Here is a 15,944-nt window from a genome sequence, read left to right on the forward strand (position 1 = left end):
TGGTGCGAAAAGATAATAATACAGCTAGAATCTGTGAGGAGACGAAAAGCGTCCGGAGGTACCCCAAATTCGCCTTTCAATTGCTGGGACATGAATCCCCATGATTCAAAAAATTTGCAACACAGCAAAGGCGCCTTGACGGTTCTAGCCAGACGCATGTCAGTGGTGCAGGAAGGGATTGCCTTAATTAAAGAACCCTGGTTATACAGGGAAAGGATTGGTGACTTATTCGCAAGCGAGACGGTAAAATTCCTTCTAATTTTTTTATGGATTTTCGAAAATTACGTTTTTGTATCTACAGCATAGGCCCGCGGAACGATATTCCTTCGCCGTGTACAATTTCTGAAATGTTAGTTAACAAGTTTCCCAAGAATAGAGGACTCGTTCTCCAGATTACAATATTGTAGTACCGCTCACTTTGCGATACTGCTACAAGTTTAAAAAATGGGTAATGAATGAAAAAAGAAACATCTTTTAACGAATTGCCCGGATGAAAATGACACATGAAAGTACGCCTCAGCGAAGAAGGAATAGGAACCGAAGCCGTTCCTTAAGGACTCGTCCGCCAAGATTCTCGTCACGTAGTACCTCACAAAGTTGACAGGGCTCATTGCAACGAAATTCGCCTCGAGGAGGCTCATTCCGTAAATGTAGATTTTCAAACAGATCCCCTTGAAGATCAAGATCGTATGTAAAAACGCCACTGAGATGCCCACGATCTCGCTACTATTCATCTCGGGAACGTCGAACTTACTCTTATGATTCACATTGCAGTCGCAATAATTGTGACAAAATTCGAAAGAAAAGGACTCACCATTCTTCCCACGTATAATATATATCCATTACGAGATACAAAAGGAATAATTATAATTTATTTTTTCTATTGAATAAAGCCTGCACAAGAGACAGGAAACAGTTTAATTAATATACACAGTTCGTATTTAAAGACAAAAGTTATATATTTCGAAAGATAACACAACAAAGTCAGCACAAGAGGCAGAAAAGAGTTCTCATCCTTACCTAATTTTTCGTGTAGATTTTTGGCTTTTTTTATTTAAATATTTTCGTCTTCTTTTTTATTCTGAGATATTGAAACAAATCTTGAGTCTGCACACGAGAGAGGATCTAGATTATTATTTATGTATATGTTTTTCAAACTTAACCTATTTCGTAGCCCAGAATGTATGGGTTCTTTATTACAGGTAGGTAAAAATCCGACGAAAAAAATAAAAATTCTAGCATTAATCAAAACAATTAACCTCAGCGGGATGAAAAGGTTTCAAAAATCTTAGTAGACGACCGTCCAAAAATGAGAGGTGTCGATCTGAAGCTTCACCCGCACTTGTTTACTCCATGAAATTACTGGCTAGCTACGAGTCTCAAGAAAGAGGAAAAAGATATAATTTTCAAGAAGTATCCTCTTCCCGGTGTCTGAACCCTAAAATATCCACAACTATATCCCGAAATCCAAATTTTTTTATGGGAAACGGGCTAAAAAGAGACAAAGCTTTTTGTGATTCCAAAAGCCTAATAGAAACATCAATGCCTACATTAGCTGGAATGATACTAGCTGAAGTACACCAAAAGCGGTCCACATCACGTAAAGCTTTTATTATACCCGATATGGAGCCTGAAATGAAAAAGCTAATGGAAAAAACCAGAAAAGATTAATGTCTTTTCGGAAATGAAGCTACAAGCACCTATAGTTAATAATTCTACGAAATGCAACGAGTATTTAAAATGGTAGGGTCCGAATCAGCGTCAGCTCCCAGCATTGAAGTGGGGCTACAATTACATGGGACAACCAAGGACACATTACCATCCGAGAAACAACAAAAAGCCGTATTTCAACAAGCAGAGGAATCAAACTCACCAACAAACTCTTCAGGGAAATTAACAGTGCAAGGAATTTTAAAGACACGTCACATCGGCGAAAGGCTTCAGTATTTTGAAAAAGAATGGCGAAAAATTATTTTAAAAAAATATCTCATTGACGTTGCAACGGCGTATAAAATTGAATGTAATAAAGCAGTTCACTAAACTCACTACTCAGATGGAGGCGTTTATGGATACTATTGACTTCAAACACGCATTCAATCTAGTGCCTATTTACAAAAAATACAGGAAATTTTTTAAGTTTTAATTTTCAAGTCAAAATATTTGTATTTACTTGCTTACCATTCGGCTTCATGATAAGCCCGTATTTATTTACAAAAATCATGAAGTGAATTATGAATTTCCTCAGGGAAAAGGACGTATTTTCTGCATTTATCTTTTTGATATTTTTTGTTTTTCAGACAGCTATAAAGAATGCGCGTAGAACGTACAAATAACAATAAATGTGCTCCAAAAAGCAGGGTTTTGAATTAATTACGGTAAAAGTAATATAGAGCGAACAGAACGCTGCACGTTATTGATAAAAATGGACGATCACTAGAACTCACCGAAAAAAGTAAGTAAAAAAAATTAAAAGCGTTGGAATGCTTAAGGTTAAAGCAATTTTGTAAAACAAGCGAAAAAGGTCAGCTAATAGGTTCTCTTATTGCCGCATTCCCGAGTATAGAATACGGTGCTCTATTCATCAAAAAGCATAAATGTTCAAAGATAAGCGCTCTATTTGCGAATAAAGGAAATTTTGTCAGAAATATGCCTTTAACTGAGGATTAACAGTCATATTCAGAAGTAAAATCTACCTTTGGATTCTGGACCAATAAAGAGGAAGAAAAGCACACTCATTTTTAAGAGTTCACTGCGGCATTATTTGCTCTTAAGCGTCTTGCCACAAATATCTCTAACTGCGAAATTCTCTCTTGAATTGACAACACTACTACCAGATCGTACCTAACCAAGATAAGTGGTACACATTCTCAGGAATTGATCGAAAGAGCTCGCCAGATCTGGAAATTGTGTGCCTCAGAAAAATAAATTTATTTGCATCATACATCAGTAGATAAAGTAGAAACGGACCGGGAGACGCGAATATAGAATATTGGCAAAGAATAGAAACTAAAAATGAAATATTCAGGAAAATTATTAGCGTTTACAATCAACCAAACATCTACTTTTTTGCATCAAGAACTATTCACAAATTTGATATATACTGCTCGTGGGTCAGAGACCCTGAAGCAAATTTTAAAGATGCTTTTACTATAAAGTGGAGCAAATTGAATTTGTACACCTTCCCACCCTTCGCTCTAATTCTAAAAGTTTTGGGAAAAATTATAACAGATAAGGCAACGGGCCAGCGCAACCATGATAACCACTATTTTTGTCCCTACTAACCAGGGAGCCAATAACAATTAAACCTTCTTATGACTTGTTTACTTGTAATTACTGGAAACACCCATTATCAAAGGATCTTATGCTAGTTGCAGAACTAGTTTCATAGAATCTTTCCACAGGAAAGCATTAACAGAAGAAACGTTAGAAATTACTATCTCGTTACTCGCTCCAGCTGCCCTGAAACAATACGACTCAGCCCTAGAGAAATTGTGGAACTTCTGCGAATCTGGAAACATAAATCCTTTTGAAGCTGACTCAAATAGAGTCCTGCAGTTTTTAACAGAACTGTTAACAAAAGGGGCAGAATTCGTCTCATGAAACTCAACGAATGTAGCAGTGGCCTTAATGTTAGATGGTACAAATGAACCAAATATTACGAGATTTTTTAAATGGGTTTTCTGTCAAAAATCAACATGTCCCTGATATATGGAACTCAGAGGCAATTTTGAGGAAATGGGAATATTGTATCCTTCAGTACAACTAGGTCTCTAGGATCTTACGGGAAAACAATTATGCTTTGAGCACTGACAACAACGCAGAGAGCACAGGCACAATCTTTGATAAAGCTAGATAATATAGAAGAGTCAGAAGACGGTTTTGATATCAGAACAGCAGACCTCATCAGAACATCGAGACCAGAATCTGCACAAATTGGACTGAATCTATCCTATTTTCAAGAATCACCACAATGGTGCGTGGCTCTTATGCTTAAAGCATACATATAAAAGACAAAATCAATTCGTGGTAACATCAAAGCATTATTCTTAACCGTGAGAAAACCTCATGGAGCTGCTTTCACCAACCCAATTAGTAGATGGCTAAAACTGACTTTGGATAATTTCGTAATTAAAGAGTTTTCGGGGCATAGTAAAAGACATGCTTAAACTTCTCGTGCACTAGAAAAGAGATAAAATTGTGCAAAGGTTTAATACACGTATTTTTAAGTTTTCTGATTAATTGTCTGCATCAGAAAGCTGCAATAAAAATATTCTTACTAATGTATTTTATGAAAACTAATGAAAAACAATATAACAATGATAGTTACAGAAAAATATCTAAGAAAAAATTGTTAACGCTCTAAAAGGCTACAACGTCGTACTCTCGAAAACGGGGCCGTAATATAATTGAACGATCAAACAAACTTACGAAATGATTATAAGATTGCTACCCACAGTTCCCGAATTGATCCCATAATTTCTTTTCTACAACACAACTCGCCTTGAATAAATTAAAATATTTTCACAAAATCAGCATTTGTTCAACAGGTAAACAATATTATTTGATAATATAATTAAATAAAATAAATAATTGAAAATGCTTTTTTTATGGAATGTTGTCAGAATAAACCAAAACGTTTTTCTTGGGTATAATGCTTATTTTATATTTTTTTACTTGTTTAAAAGAATTTTACACCATTTTTCAGTTTTTAAAGGATTAATTTTTTAAAGCATTCATCGTTTTTAATTTTCTTTCAAAAAAGATTTGAATTTGACTTTTTAACATCAAAATATGAGTTAAAAAATAAATAGTTCATAGAAATAGTTGAGTCTTCATCAAAACAAGAGTTCAGGTGACTTTTCGGAACCAAAATATGAATTTTAAGCAAAAGGTAAGTTTTCTATGAAAGCATTTAAATTTTCAAATAAATAATGAAATTTATAACTAAAAAGTTAATATTTCGGATAAAGAAAAAACTCATTTGTTTCATTGTCAAATTTTAAAAATTCACGTATATGAATAAATGACCCCTTCCCTTTTTGTATCAAATTTCAACAAAATCTCTCTTCCCCTTGCTCCTCCTTAAGTTGTTATGTAATTTAAGTGTAGTTCCTTTAATTACGGATTTAACTGAATAATTGTTGCAACTTTTTGAAGTATTTTTAAAAATAATTTTATAAATGATAAAAACAAAAGTTTTGCAGCAAATTTCTTTAAATTAACTTGCTTGAAAATTAAATAATTTATGATATAAGTGATTATGATGATGAAAGTTTCATAGTAAACTCAGACAGCATGTACAGCCTCTTGGTTATGGAGTTTTCAAACCAGTTTTTGAGAGCTTCTTTAATGTAAAAGATCTTCAAGCAAAAAAAAAATTGTTTTGCATGATTATATAATTTGAAAATTTTTCAAAAAGAAACAAGAAAAAAACATTTTCCTGATGTCCCTGCAAAAATTTTTTATTTTGAAAAATTCAGTTTAAGAGATTGTCTGAAAAGATTTCATAATATACTTTTTAAGATTTTCAAATATGTTGAAAAGATATTTCGGAATTTCAGAAGTTGTAAAAAGATTAAAAATATTTAAAAACTTTGAAGGTTTTCCGGACATTGAAAATGTAATTTTTAATTTCTATCAACCTTTTACAAGTCCTAAATATCTTTGGAACTTACTCGAATTTTTACTACAAGTTGTTTAAATACTTTATATCTTAAAAAATTTCTTAAAAATTTATACATATCAAATTTCTATATCCTTAATAATTAATAAAATTTTTTGTTGAAAATTTGCCTTTTTTAAATTAAACTGTTTTTTTTTATTTAAAGTTTAAATCGTTTTTGCTGCTATGTGAGCACATTGAATATTGCGTGCTGATAATTAATATTTTAGTTGACAAAAAATTATCTATTCAGTTGAAATCTTACTTTCATATTAAAATCTTGAATTAAAATATTTATATATTTATTAAATATTTTTAAATTTTATTGAACAATCTTAGAAAAATTATATTGATAATACCTTGAACACAATCACATTTTGCCGAAAATTGAAAATCTATAGGCTCCATTGATTATGATAGTACATTAATATATGAAAAGATAACATAGACTTTCCATTAACAAGAAAATATCGACATTTTAATCTTCCTTTCCACTATTGTTTAGCAGTAAAACGAGAATTGTTTTTTTTTCATTTAAAAAGTAGAAATTGTGTTCAGTAAGGTAATTAATGTTCTCTACAATTTTTGTAAGTTGAATAATTATTCATAATCAGAATCACTGATATACAATCCTATAAAAGGATTTTTACCATATGTTAGGTGAGGTGATTTTTGTGCCAGAGGTTGTGGTTATTCTTGAGTTGGTGGTTCGTGCAGATTTTGTTGTTCGTGAGCTTATAGTTGTATCGAACGCGTCTCTTTACGATTTCGAGAACTTTTTAATAATATCGATTTGATATTATGATTCTGTTCTAATCCTAATGCCGGGGAAGGATCTGGGGATGAAAAAAAGGCTTAGTAGTAGAAGCACAATTATACACTCTAAATATGGATGCAGTAATCGAAGCATCATGTCGTTATAAAAGCATTCAGACTTAAAGACTACAGATTTTTTGTAGTTTTAAGTAACAAGAAAATGATTCTAAATTGACATTGAATAGGAGAACAGAATTTTCGATACAACAAAGATTAAGCTATATATTCTTATTAATGTAATAGGTATATAAAATTAAAAAATCATAACTTTGATTGAAAATATTGCTCTCGATTTTAGAAGTATAATTTAAAAAAATACATTGGCATATTTAATTTTATTACTAATTATTAATTTTTCAAACCTTTCTATACTTTAGCTATACTTGAGCTATTCAATTTAAATCTTGATTTAAGGAATTGTCTAATATGCTATACATTTGTTATATTTTGGAAAAGCAATGCTTATTAGTATTAGATTCACTATTATTGGCTTCATTAAAATGTTTCATACCATATGGTTGCGCAAGTACCGCTTCTGTTAGTCGCACATTTTGTTGTTGGTAATATGGTGGTGGCGTATATCGAGATAATAAATCTTCGGTAGTTGGATTCGGTTCTAAGATAAGTCCTTTATGCCGACATTTAAATTTTGGGGATTGAACTTCATTTTTGATTTGCGAAGGACTATCCCTCCTTGTTGGAGATTTGGCTCTTGTAGAAATAAAACATTGCCAGAATAGCTGTTCACTTAAATCTGGAATACGAAATTTGAGTTTTATAAAGTTTTGTACAGTTTAAAATAGCTTCTAGTAAAATTAGGCATAGTTTTACAGACTAATTATCACTCAAAGAATTATTAAACCTTCTCAATCTGAGACTTTTCACTTAGTACTCCAGATTTAGTAAATAATGTCACAACTGAAGTGTAACAGTGCATGCAGACGTAACTGCCAAATTCCGGAAAGTCGTTTTACTGACCTAAGCTACTTATTTTCACCTATGGCATGTCACTTTGAAATATTATATCAGTTTCGGGTTTGAAGAGGTTAAAATATAAAACCATTCCACATAAGGGCATACATTTTATCCGAAGTCTTTGCTTCTTTCCGCCCGCTCTTTTCATGATTTGATACAGCCGGCTAAAGGTGGCAAACAGTATTTTGATTTTTTTTGTAGATACAACCTATTTTAGAGCGTAGGTCGCCCATTTTATGAGGGATTTATCGAACACAGTTGCTTCTTTCTGCATAATTCTTTGAGGGTTTAACGAATCATAAAAAGGGCTTGAAAAAGGTATTTATATTTATTTTAAACTTGAAAAATAGAAAAGGTTACATCGCTTTCTCTGTGTCAGGTCTATAATTTTATTGGGACGTAAGCATAATGCAAACCATTTTAATTTAAAAATGAGTTTTCAGGCTCTAATTAACACAAAATACATCCATGATGCACCAGAACACAAACAGAGGGTACTAATATGAAAAGTTAATTCCATGAAATCGTAAAGGGGCTGTACTTGAACTACATAACGGATCATAGGCCCTCTTTAAGACCCCCCCCCCCAATTCAGTAAAGAATCGTTAAGAAATATTTCTACCCCTCGCCCCCTTAAATTTATATAATTTATGGCTGTAAGGAATTGCACGACACGAGACTCATTTATTGATTAAAAAAAAGACTTTGCTACCAGAAAATATGACTTCAAAAGAACACTGGAATTTTGATAAGAAGTAATTAAATTTTCAACAAAAAATTATAATTGATAATTATTCCAAAAGAGATGACATTTCAATTTTAAAAAACTAATAATTTTAAAACCAAAAACACCCATTTTCAGTAAATAAACATTTCTCAAGCATGAAAAGAAAAACTATTGCCTACATTCTTGAACCCTGAAGCAAAAAAGCGAATCCTGTCGACAGAAATTAAATTCTAAACAACAAAATTTGAATTTTGAGCCAAAAGATTAAATTTCAACGAATTAGTTAAATTCTGCACGAAAGAGATAAATCTTCATTCAAAGAAACAAGTTTTCAAGAATTAGCTCTACTTTCAATTAAACAGAGAAGTTCGACTGAAAATATGAATAATGAACAAAAATATCATTTCTTAAAAAAAGTAGTTTAACCCAAATTGTCAATGAAAGTTTGTGAATCATGAAGCAAACAAAATTCATTTTTAATCAAACGCTTGCATATACATCCAAGAAAGATGCAGTTTCTACAATAATAGATTTTTTTCAAATTAAATATACAAGTTTTCAAATAAATAATTAAATTTTCGTCAAAATAAGATTTCAGGTGACTTTTCAGTCCAAAAATATGAAACCTGGGACGCGCGACGGTTGAACCTCGCGCTTCGCGCTTGGATATTTATTCTTTGCATTTGAAATGCTTGAAAAAAACTTAATCAAAAAGATCTCTTTTAGATGGCAGTATTTATATGGGTTTTCATATTCTGAATTTTCTACTTAATTAAGTATAGTCAAAGATTAAGTTTCTCAAAGCTCTCTAGGCTTTGAGGTACACATTCTCATCGTGACACTCGCGCTGCGCGCTCGATTTCCGACAGGTATTTGTAAACAAGTTTTGTTGGATTTTTTATCACGTAAATTTCGTCGTTTTTCCATACATTTTTAAATTTTTTTCAACGTTATTTTTCACGAATAAAACAAAAAGTACGCATCCTATCAAGAAATGATTCTCAACGAAATAGTAGTCCCTTTTTTGAAATAAACAAATTTCCATTTTATTTGTATAGAAAAAGCTTATCAGACTTAAGTAACCAGAAAATTCTGAATACTAATAAGTTCAGTTTGATAACTTACATTTTGTATGATTTTTCTTGCAGTGTATTAGGTATTAGTTTTTAATCAGTGCAGTAAATATACGATGATGTTGGTTTTTGATTTATCAAATAGATCAGTAGATCAATTGATCAAAAATGTAAATACAAAAATGAAATAAATCGACGGATCAAAACATACACCAGCAGATCAAGAACCAACATCATCGCTGATATTTGTAGTTTAAACAATATCTTGCAGCAAAGTAAATTGCAGGAGCTTTTACGATACATATAAGATGAGAAGGAACTTTTGTTTGGGGAAAATTATGAAGATTATCTATTTGCCCACTTAAATTATCTGCATATATCAAAGATAAACGTTAAGTGTTAATACTTGTTAACAATTTGTTTAATTTTAGTGAATCCTTTGAGAAACATTGATGCAAAACTTTTTTTTGCTTCTTGTGTCGATGTGCCAAAAATTCAACTTATTTATTTTCGTTTTCAGCAAATTCAATTTTAAAAAATTTTTATGTATAGTTTTTGATGATTAAAACAGAAATTTCAAGTCCTATTGAAAATTATTGATGAAAATTTTTGATGAATGTTCACTCTTTTTTGGAAGGGCAACTTTTGTATGTTCATTTCTTTCATAACCTGTGTCGTTCGTCCAAAATTTTAGTTTTTTCAATAAAAACCAAAACTTCGAATTACGTAGAAAAATGATTAGTAATAATTTCTTAGGTTTTTTTGTGTGTCGCTCGTCCAAAAATTTTATTTTTTTTTACTTCCAATGTTGTTTTTACCAAGAAAACAAAACCTAAGAATCGTATAAAAAATAACTTAAAGTGAAAATTGCATATTTGTTTTTTGTGCACGATTTTGGTTAATTCGTGTTTTTTTTATCTTGTATAGTTTTACTGAAAAAGGATCATTTTATTTGAAATTTTTTTTTCAAAATTTAACTATTTTATGTTTGGTTAAACATTTATCTTTTTCAATTGAAAATTCTGCTATTTGGTTGAAAAGTTATATATTTTGTTAAAAATTATTCTTCTTTTTTCTAAATTCATTTCTTTGGCTTGAAAAATAGTTTTTGATTTTAAATTAATTTTTCTGCTAAAATAATAGCATGACTGTCGTTCGAAGATCACTTCTCTTCAGTTAAAATTTTTACTATTTGTTTAAAATGTTTGCTTTAAAATTTATTTATATTGTTGAAAATTATATACAGCTATCTACTTATTATTATTTATTATTTATTATATCGCTGTTTTATCATTGCTATAGAATTGGAGAAAAACTGCTTGATTAAAATTTAAATTGTGGTTTTAAAAAGTAAACTGAAATATTTTTTGTATGAAAATTCCATTATTTTTGTAAAAAACTTGTCTTTTTGTTTTAAACGTTTAACTATTTTATTAAAAATTATATTTTTTTGATAAAAATGCAAGTTTTGGGTTGAAAAATTAAAAAATTTTGTTGCAATATCATCCTACCTGTTTTAAAAGTAAACTTTTTCTTACAAGATTTACTTTATTTTAAACCATATACTTTGGTGTTGAAAAGTCAAACTAAAATCTTTTCTGGGTGAAGATAAACTTTTCTGTCTATAGCTTGTTTTTCTTTTCATGTCAAGCTTCATTTTCAATTAAAATCTTCAATTAAAAATTTCACATTCTTGGATAAAGAATCAACTGTTCGATGAAACATAAGTAATATATGTTTAGTTGAAAATTCATCTCTTTGGTTAAAAGTGGAACTATTTTATTTAAAATTGATATTTCTATTGCAAATTGAAGTGCGTGGGTGAAAGTTAAACTAATTCTTAAAAATTTATTTCTTTGAATGAAAATTTATCTATTTGGTGAAGAATATAATTATTTTGTTAAAAAATAATTTTTGTGCTCAACATTCTCATTTTTCAGTTGAAATTACAATTTCTGTAAAGTTCGATTTTTGAATTGAAGGTTCACAAATTTAGGTAACCATTTTTTTCCTTCATGTTTGAAAAATATTTACTTATTGATGATTCGTCTTTTTGATCTTAAAAATAATTTTTTTGAATGAAATCTTACTTCTCATGGTTTAAATACCAATTACATATGTTTTTTAAAATTTAATTATTTTGTGAAAATTCCAGTATTCTGTTAAAAATTCATCGTTAATGGTAGCAAAGTATTTTTTTCAATATATTAATAAATTTGAACAGCCACATACTTCTTAGACACAGTAAAGTTTCTCTGCAAACCATAAGTATTTTTTCATAAATAATTCAAATTATTTATGACAAATATAAATGTTAATTATTAACAATATTCTGCTGTTAGGTAAAACTATAACCCTATTTTAATACATTTAAAATGCAAGACAAATTTTAATCAATTTTTTTAAAAAGTATACAAATAACGCTATTTTTAATAATTTATTTATAATAATAAAATTGTATGAGCTAAAAATTCAGTTCCCTATTTGTATGCTCGAATTGTCATTAAAATTTATTAAATTATATCTGAGGGTTATTAAAGCTGAAAAAGGAAATATTTGTTTGAAAATACAATTTTTGACATATGTTGAAGCAAAATTCATGAATGAAATAAGAACGGTAAAATTCATAATATTGTTCTTTATATCTTTTTAGAACTAATACTCTTTAGTTCTAACGAAAGTATCACTAAGGCGATTAAACATAATGAGTTATATTCATGCTGGTCCGTCAAGAAGATAAATAAAAGTTGATATGGTTTATTTTACTTATGTCTGTCAGATATAATGATTTATTCATATGTTTATCTCGTTTAAAATGTTAATATTTTAACATTCGGAAATAAAAAGCAAGGAATGCGAATGTGCGTTTTACCTCCTTCTGTGCACAGGAACAAATCATTTGGTGTTTTTACCCTATTTTTAGGTTTCATGAAATTGCAATCTCGTTGATTTAAACAAAGATAAATCTTTTAGGCATTCTGTTTTTAAAATAATTATTTACAACCTTAAATAAATTCACATATTTTCATCAAATTAGTGTTTATTTAACAGGAAATGACTAACTAATAATATTCAATAAAATTAATAAATGAAATAAATATATAAGAATACCTTCTTTTAAAAAATGGTAAGTTTTTTAATTAAGTTGTAGCGTCTAACTTGGGTTTCATGCTTATTTTATATATATTTATTATAATTATTTTTAACTTTCGTTGAAATTTTCATTTTTCCTTTCTCCTAGGGTTTTTGCTTCAATATGAAGTAAAATAATAGAACACAATACAAAAATATAAATATTTTTGGTGAGAAGTTCATTCTCTTTAATTAAAAATTTTACAATCATCTTTTTGGTACGGGATTCCTCTTCTAAAAACTATACTATTTGGTTGCAAGTTCATGTATATATTTATTTGAAAATTCTTTTTTATTGCCAGAAAATTAATCTTCTTGGTTAAAAATCTATATTTTTGGTTGAAACTTCCATCAATTGGGTGCAAAATTAATTACACAATTTTTTATTAAAAATTCTAGTATTTTGTTTAAAAATTCTTTTTTTTTTGTTGAATTCAACTCTTTTTTATTGAGTTTAAAATAATTGTTGGTTGAAATATCAACTACTCTATTTAAATTTGAGAAGTCATGTTTTTTTATTGACCGTCATTCGAAAAAACACATTTTCAAGAAGTACTGTTACCTATGCAGTTAAATTTTCAAATCTGAAATATCAGTTAGGAAATAAATAGTTCATCTTGTAGCCAGAAAGATCAATTTTTAACTAAAAATAGAAATTTTCGACAAAAAAGTGGTTAAAAAAAATTGCGAACAAAAGAGTTGGATCCTCAATCCACGAATTAATTTTTAATTAAACAGTTGCATTTTGATCCGAAAAATATTAAATTTCTATAACGGCAAATGAATTTTAAATGTTTTAACCAATTGTAAAATTTATAACTGAAAAGATAATCGTTAGGAGAAAGCAAATGAAAAAAATACAAGGCAAATAAATGAATAAAAACAATATTACATTCGGGTTATCACAAATCTTCATTTTAAAAATCGTTCATTTTTCCTTATCAATTTTTTATTTTTCGTGACCATTAACTTTAAAAAACGTTTTACAAAATTTTTGCTTGAAATGCCTGAATTTTTCCTGACAAGTAAAATTCCCTAAGTAATTTAAATTCATAATTAAATAAATTAATAGAGAATTATCAATGATCTTTATGTCTGCAACATTTTGCGTCAATGAGGATGGATTGAAAACGGTAACTGATCAGTTTTAAAGAATATTTGTGAGTATACATATACAACCACTCAACCACAAACTATCTCTAAAGATTCAATTATAAATGCAATAAGTGCAGAATTACTATTTCAGTTTGATATATAAATAATAAATAAATAAAGAGACTAGTTAATAATAATTTTTAATAAAGTCACTCAAGGACACATCCCTTGATCAGATTTAGTGCAAAATAATCAACAGATTTTCTTCACTTTGTCTAATGATTGTGAGTTGTATATACACAGTAAATACCTAATATAAATTTTAGACTAAAGTTGTGTAATGATTTCTATTGGTAGTTTGATTCAAAACCACATTAACAACTTTGAACATTGTTATTAATTGTTTGCAACCTTTTTATTCGCCTTCAACCAACAAATTTCGATGGAATTTACTGTGTAAATATTTTTTTTGATTGATTTGAACTTTTTACTAGTTTAAGAGTTTTTCGTGCTTTTTCATAGTTGAGGTCAAAATTATTATTATTGGGTTTGAGAGGCCGATGCTACTGGGAACTATAGCAAAATAATTGGGACCATGATTGTAGCAGCAAAAATAATATATGAAATATACACTGCCTGTAATTTTTCTTCTTTAATTAAATGAAAAGAACATCTAATACTTCTTATTAATATTAATATTATATGGTAGAGTGTAGTATGGTGTCCCGCTTTGAATTAAATACCCTATAAATTATGATTAAAGTGTGATTTTTATGTGTACATTTTTTCAAGTGAGGCTAAGATTATATGGAAATATATGTTATTGCTCCAAACCACTTTTTAATTACGTCACTATTTTACATTTAATTAATTGAAGATGTAGCATTCACCCAGCGTACCCAATAACCTGGGATATAGTGACCGTCATATTACTGCTGTTTATTTAAACAATATAGATATTGTTATCAAAAAATTATGTAATATAATTTATTTCTGTTTTAATAATAAAAGTAAAGTATGTGACGGAAGCAGTTATAATCCCATACTCTCTACTGAGATACGAGAATTCACCGCGGCGCAGTCATCATGCCCGATATGTGACAGCACAAAATTTAACTAATTCTAAAATATTTAAATCGCTTAAAAGAACACTCATGATACTAGAAGTTTAAGAAAATACTTTAAATATTAAAACCTAACTTTTTCATGCTTTAATTATTTTAAAAAATGATGTCAGTTCCTAATTTCTGCCGGACTTTTACATAAATTTCCACCAAAATGTTTTTTTCATCATCACTCTTCTAAAGCGTATCTCAAAAGCAGAAGTTTCATGAAATCAATATTTTTCTAAACGTATAACACTATTTTATACAAAAAGCTAATCTGAAAATTAAAAAATACGGCCGTCATTTGTAATGCTCACCATTTCCCGCGTAAAACCCATATCCCACTCTCCCTCATATGTATTACACTTACCAATAGAATTCAACCAAATCATAAATGTAAATAGTGCGGAGGCAATAAAAATCTTCATTCTTTCTAAGATAACGCTACTAACTGAGAACTATTAACGGTGAATGATAACATTTTAGAATACTTTCGCGCCTATATATAACCATTGCCCTACTGTTGAGTCTTACTTATTATTCTAATTTTGAAGATGAGAGAGGAAGGGAGAAGATGGTTGATCTCCAATGTGTAAATGTTAGAAGGTAAGATTAGTCACAAGAAATCGTTGTAAGGAATGCTTAGATCATACTCTGGTATTTGAATTTATTTAGAGCTGCAGAAATAAGTAAAAAAAGCTAATTCACATAGGGAAAGTATATTATAATAAAATTTCAGACTTTTGGTTTAGATCTTTATATTAAAGAAATATTTAATGCATAGAATTCAGTACGTTGAAGTAACATCTCATACAGCTGGAAAAAGTAGAAATTTAAGTTTTCCACCAATAAAAGAGAGCTTTACATAACCCATTTCATCTTTTAGTAATAGGTGCTTGGTTCGGTTAAGGATGGAAACTTCAGGTACATCAGCCCCCCCCCCCCCTCAATTTATAAATCAAGGGTGCAGTTACGAATAGTACATACCTTTAATTGATTTGAAACTTTGTAAACTTATGTATTTTTACTCGCTAATTACGAAAACCCGCAAATTTTATTTTCATGGTAAAAATAATGAAAAACCTATAAAAGAAAACGACGATAAATATGAAAAATCACAGAAATACAGCACAATATTTAGTGATGTAGCTCTGTGACTGGTTGCAGAAATAACATTGGTCGAACCCCTTATTCTTTTCAGCGTTTCGTGGGGAGTAGGAAGGCTCCCCTGTGACTGCTTGCAAAAATAATGTTAGTCAAACTCCTACCGCTTTAGAACGTCTCGTGGTGGCTGGAAGGCACCCTTGTTACTGGACACAGAAATAATGTTGGTGAGCCCTTATCAAATTCCAACGTAT

The sequence above is a fragment of the Belonocnema kinseyi genome, chromosome 2 (assembly GCF_010883055.1).
Source record: "Belonocnema kinseyi isolate 2016_QV_RU_SX_M_011 chromosome 2, B_treatae_v1, whole genome shotgun sequence".
Classification (NCBI taxonomy): domain Eukaryota; kingdom Metazoa; phylum Arthropoda; class Insecta; order Hymenoptera; family Cynipidae; genus Belonocnema; species Belonocnema kinseyi.